Source organism: Ischnura elegans, chromosome 2 (assembly GCF_921293095.1).
Source record: "Ischnura elegans chromosome 2, ioIscEleg1.1, whole genome shotgun sequence".
NCBI classification, from domain to species: domain Eukaryota; kingdom Metazoa; phylum Arthropoda; class Insecta; order Odonata; family Coenagrionidae; genus Ischnura; species Ischnura elegans.
The window spans coordinates 108,795,376-108,801,397 of NC_060247.1; the positions used below are offsets into that span (position 1 = coordinate 108,795,376).

A 6,022-nucleotide genomic window follows, 5' to 3' on the forward strand; every position below is an offset into this window, starting at 1 on the left:
TTCGGCATTTCTTGGATAATAGCTGTGACAGACGGCCGAGTGTTATCCCTTTCCGAATACACTTATTGTTGGATTTCTCCGCGCACTGCAGTTGATATAGACTTCCTTCTGATCTTGGGCTCCCTGCCATGGGAATATTGACTTTTGCTTTACTGTTTGCGGGATCAAGTAATTAAACAAACAATGCAGTTTCGGCAGATGCACTTAGCGGGGGTATCTTATCCCAAAGCTCCTTATCGACTTCAATGGGGTGATCCATTTCAGTTCATGACGCATTTGAGCGCAGATAATCGTTTCTGTAAAGGAGATATGGATGGGTTATGTTTTTCGTCATTCTCAGGTTTTGGTATCTCAAGTTATCAGTCTTCTGTATCATGTTATACTCTTTATCCAGCGGTAATCTTTATATCCATGGAAGTAATTATGATTATATATTCATTTGCGGACTCGACATCTCTGCAACATCCGTAGCTAATCCTTAGATGCGCAATACGCATCACACATATATAATTATTAAACCACAGAAAAAACTAACTTATCTTTGAGGATGCTCGATTTGACCTCACTGTGTGTTTCATACGTCCCGCAATGGAGTGCACGAGTCCCATGTGGTCTAGTGGCTAGGATATCTGGCTTTCACCCAGAAGGCCCGGGTTCGATTCCCGGCATGGGAACATTTTTTAAGCTGTTGGCATCAGAAATTATTTTTAGCAGCAGCTTAATCTAATTTGAAGGTGGATAGTGAAGGTCAGTAAGGAATATCCTATGTTGCCAGTGGTAATTACATTAATGTTAAATTTCAATGGAGCAACGGGAAGACCTCTTACGACCACTTCTAGAATGTGTAGCGAACATATGGGATCCGGTGCAGAAATACTTAATCCGTAAACTCAGGGGCCGTCTGGTCAGATCGGCTGGTTGGCAGTCGCCGATTACCCTGAGATAAGTGAGCCCCCACAACGCTCGCATCCATTGTGAAGCGTAGATGAAAGGTGAAAAAAACAAGACTCAGATTACTCGAAACAAGAGTTTTTTTACAATTATAAAATTCTGCATTTTCATCAATTGATTTATTTACTACATACTTATTCTTAAAAAAATGTATAAAAAAATAAGTAAAATAAAAATGTGAGAGTATATACAGGAAAACCTGATGTTTTTTTTTTTAAATAGTTATTCAAAAAGGTTATTTTAGAGTTTTTTTATTTCAGTGATATTTAAGGAAATAAATCACTAAATAGATAAAATAGCCATAATACATTGTTACATTTTATTAGCTGTGAAATTCTCATTAAGAAACACTACCCGGTGTAAATTCCAGAAAAAAATTTGCAATCTCTTATAAATTGTGTCTTCCACAGGACATTAAATTGTAAGTTTTCAAAGATTTTTTCCAAGTTATGAAATCATCAAATATACTGTATCCATGTTTATTCTAATGTATCACGCATTCCCATTTAATTCGTGGATTGTGCCCCAGTGAATCAACATTATCTTTTATGCCTAATCCACCCTACTCCCTGCGTGATAACCTTTGGTTTCCTTCCCATCCTACTCCAAATTAAAACCAACCTCCACCATCCTAGATATGTTAATGGTGCAAGAGTCTGAAAATATTTAACATATGCCTAACAGTGCACCTGAAGATGTCATAATTTGGCGAAACCGGCTGTGCAAATCTGTCTTTGTTTCCAGGTTTCCCCCGGAAACAAGGTCAGATACGTTGTTTGATGCTTGAGGGTGACAATTTTACCGGAAACTCAGACATCGCCTTCAGTTTAGAAGTTCAGTTCGAACCTTACCATTTCTTCGTAATAAAATAGGCTTTCTTTCATGCTGAAACTTAACTGGTGGAATGAATCCGAACCGCATCTGGAGTGGTTGCATTGGCTCTAAAATGTACAGGGAGGGCACATCTGACCTAAAAATACTGGCGGTATTTTCCGGCGAAAATGTCGTCCTCAGATATCAAACAACGCGGTGAAACCCCAGAAACCATAACATAATCTACTACTCGCTGTGGAAGCCTTCGTAATAACTTTTTTGTCTAATTTTTGTATTTTCTAGCCTCATAGGCTGATTTCTTTCGTAAGTATAGAATATAGATTAATCCCATAGCTTATGTGTCATATGTAGCGTACATGCTGCGTAGTGCACGTTCGTGGTAGTAAATTTTGATCCTTTGGTGAATGTGGTAATGGTTTACCCTCTGCCTAACACCTCTGTATGCGGCCTGTATGGTAATATGTAGATGTAGATACTTGTTCTATAGATACCAAGTAGGCTTCCGCGGAGATTATGATGATATCTGGTGATTTTCCGGGTATTCTTCCGCGTTTATCTATTTTGTAGGACAATATTTCGCCAACGTTCCAGTTGGCTTCCTCGGGTCCGCTGAAGGGACCACTGAAGTCTTCAGTGGACCTGAGGAAGCCAACTGGAACGTTGGCGAAATATTGTCCTACAAAATGGATAAACGCGGAAGAATACCCGGAAAAATCACCGGATATGTTCCATAGATAGGTTCACTATTACAGGTCCTTTGGAAGACAGAAAGTCACTATCATATTTCCCCCTGCCAAACGCCCTAGAGGTTGCAGAAATGTTTCTCGGGTTTTCCACCGGTTGATGTCGTCCATGTCTCCCGACGTTTCGATCCGCGACTTGCTGATCATCCTCAGGGGATCTTCCGAATGCCGTTCTTCAAAATTTTTTTGAAAATTTTGAAGAACGGCATGAAAAAAAGAAAAAAAAGAAGAAAAAAAGAAAAAATTTTGAAGAACGGCATTCGGAAGATCCCCTGAGGATGATCAGCAAGTCGTGGATCGAAACGTCGGGAGACATGGACGACATTAACCGGTGGAAAACCCGAGAAACATTTCTGCAACTGATACGCCGGGAAAACCTAAGATCATACATAGCCCTAGAGGTGGCTCGCATGGTGTTATGCAGATGTATGTATCCATTGTTATTGCTGCTCTCTCTTTGGCTGAGCGTCAACCTGTGGTATTACTTAACAATAAAAATTTTCCTGCGTTCATTCCATAACACATTTCTTGACTTCTGCGTATCAATGCGTCATAGTTTCCAATTCTTTCCCAACTGTCGGCCATGGGTCGAAGGCCCTACTGTTCAGGTGAAAAACAAAACAGCGCAGTGAGGAAAAGGTTATGGATGAATAATCTTCGAACTCTTCCTGAATGAAATGTCACTCCTCAGCAGCGAAGACGGGAGGCTCTAAATCCCGAAGTTTCTGTGGCGGATATCGCTTTAATTTGCTTCTGTTATTTGCCACGTCCGCACCGGGGGCGACACTTTTCTCGAGTGCGTCTCCTCACCTCATTCAACGTTTGTGCCTCTCCTTATCGTCTCTGGAGTGGAGGAATTCACACCTACAAAGCAGCGCTTCAAAAGCGCCCGCGGCGGATTCTCATCGTTTCCAAGTCAACAATGTCGTTTATCTCTCCACTATTGATTCAAGGCAGCAAATGTACCTACCTGCCTATTCAAAACAAATAGCTGCAGCATGAGACATTTTCCGTGCTACGACGCCTGGAGGTCCAGCGATTTTTGGATCTGTACATGCTTTATACACCTTGCTCAAAACGATGATGATCGATGTATCCTGCACTCTGGCTAGGCTGATGCTTAGAGTAAATACATGCAAGAGCGCACATTGGCTTCTGGTGACGGTTACAAGATATAACATGATAGAATTGACATCATCCGAGATCGCTTGATGGGATTATCGATAAGATCTTCCGGTATTGTCTAGTGGTTAGGATACCCGGGAGGCCCGGGTTCGATTCCCGGTACCGGAATATTTTTGGGAGTCCAATTGCATGCTGCATGCTGGTGATTGATCACCCCCTGCCAAACACACAAGAGGTGGCTCGCAGGGTATTATGTACATGATTGATGGGTCTAATCGGCTGGTTACTACGATAGCGTTTTTCACGTTCTTTATTTATTTCGATCGACGATTTGATTCCCGCGTTTCGGCTCACTGGGCCATCTTCTGGTACAAGACCAGATTCTTGTACCAGGTGATGGCTCAGTGAGCCGAAACGCGTGTACGCAGTAAAACATTTTGTGGAAAAGTGCTACGATCTTTTATTTATTTAAATGTGTCTAACTTCCACCAATTGGAGCCTGAATCTGTTGAACTCATTTCATTCCCATTAAATTTTTAACGCGCAGGGAAAGATATATTTGTAAGCATTGACTTTGTAAACTGTTTACATTTCCCATTGACGTTAACGATGATTTGGATTTTAGTGTTGTACTCGGCTTTTGGTCGATGCCGGCCATCATTGCAAGCGAAAAAAGTAGTCAGAGACCTCCCAATTGGCCGACTGCGATATATTTTAAATCTACATCTACATCTACATAATACCCTGCGAGCCACCTCTAGCGTGTTTGGCAGGGGGTGATCAATCACCAGCATGCAGCATGCATTTGGACTCCCACATGCACACCACACCGTCCAAAAAACGTCACGTATACTAACAAGCTATACTTCTATATGCTTTTAGAAATAATAATAAAACTAAGAAACATGAATTAATTTTTACATAGGTTAGTAGGCTACACTACAAGTCACACAATCTATTTACGAGTTCTATTGCTGCCGTTATTATCTCATATTGATCGCGGAAAAAATGACATTCGGAATCTGTCTGTTCTGCAATCTATCTCTCTAATTTTATTTATATGATCTGATCTTCCGCAGTATGCTGGCGTCCGTAAGATATGGTTAACTTCGTCAGAAAAGACACTGCTCTTGAATTTATCTGAAAGGTTTAGTCTATTTTTCAATCTACGGTCCGACAGAGATTCCCATCCGAGTTTATCTAAGAAGTCAGTTACACTAACAAGACTATCGTAACGACCTTTCACATACCTGGCAGCTCTTCTTTGCACGCGTTCTAACTCTGTTATTAAGCCTTTTTCATGAGGGTCCCAAACACTGGCGGCGTATTCCAGATGTGGCCTAATGAGGGAAAAGTAGCTAATTTCTCTCACTTTGTCGTCGCACTTTCCTAATATTCTTTTAACAAAACTCATTTTACGATTAGCTTGACCGGTTATTTCTCGAATATGTTTATTCCACGATAGAACATTATTGAGTCTAACCCCTAGATATTTCACGGATTCAACAGTCTCTAATTGGGAGAATGCGTAAAATTTGAGTGTGAGGACTGAGCATTTTGGGGTACTTGAGCAATCAAATTAACCTGCCTTATAATGATAATAATTTATTTAATCACAAAAAGTTTTGGCTGCACAAACTGGTAACAGCAAAGGAGAGGGAGCTTGGGGGGTGGTCTCCAAGGTCATAAGATCAGAATTCAGCCAACGGAAAATTACAAAACGTAATGCCGTAAAAAATAAACGCGGGAAATGTTCCATAAGTATTGATACAATATATTAAAAATACCATAAAGATTAATGTTCAATTTTTTTCTTGAGAAAGAAGCCAGTCTTTGGCAAGTGTTAACATTTTTTGAGAATTTAATTTTTTTAATTTCAGCGAGGTGTAGATTGTAAATTAAATATATTTGGCCGAATGTAGAGGAAGCAATATTTATACTAATTTAATCTTGGTCTATTTCTTACAAATTTTGACTCATTGCTTAAATTATATTTACATTTATCAGATACACTCGACATATTGCCACTTCTGGCATAGAAAAATTTAAGACTATTAATAGGTTAGTATCCAAAATCTTCCTAGTCGCAATCGCATATGCGTTAATTGAGCTGAGAAATAATTCCAAAAATGCATGTTTTCCCTTTGTTAAAATGGGGCACAATGCTTAAGGTCCGTCCTACTGTAAAGATGGACTGATACGTAATTTTTTAGCTTTATATGGGGAATAATTATCATCACTACATTGTTATTGAGTTTAGTGTCTATATATTGAGCAGAGAGCGTGTGCTAGGGCCGTTGGTGACCGTTAAAAGCACGGAATAGATGAACGCTCGAATAACTTTATTACTGATTTAAATACTCCGTAAT

The 6,022-nt window shown here is 39.9% G+C and overlaps 1 non-coding gene across 1 annotated transcript; it reads left to right on the plus strand.

Annotated features, from left to right (window-relative positions):
- Positions 1-602: 602 nt before the first annotated feature.
- On the plus strand, positions 603-674 carry Trnae-uuc. Its single transcript has one exon. It is a non-coding gene; the product is annotated as a tRNA-Glu (tRNA).
- The last annotated feature ends 5,348 nt before the right edge of the window (positions 675-6,022 follow it).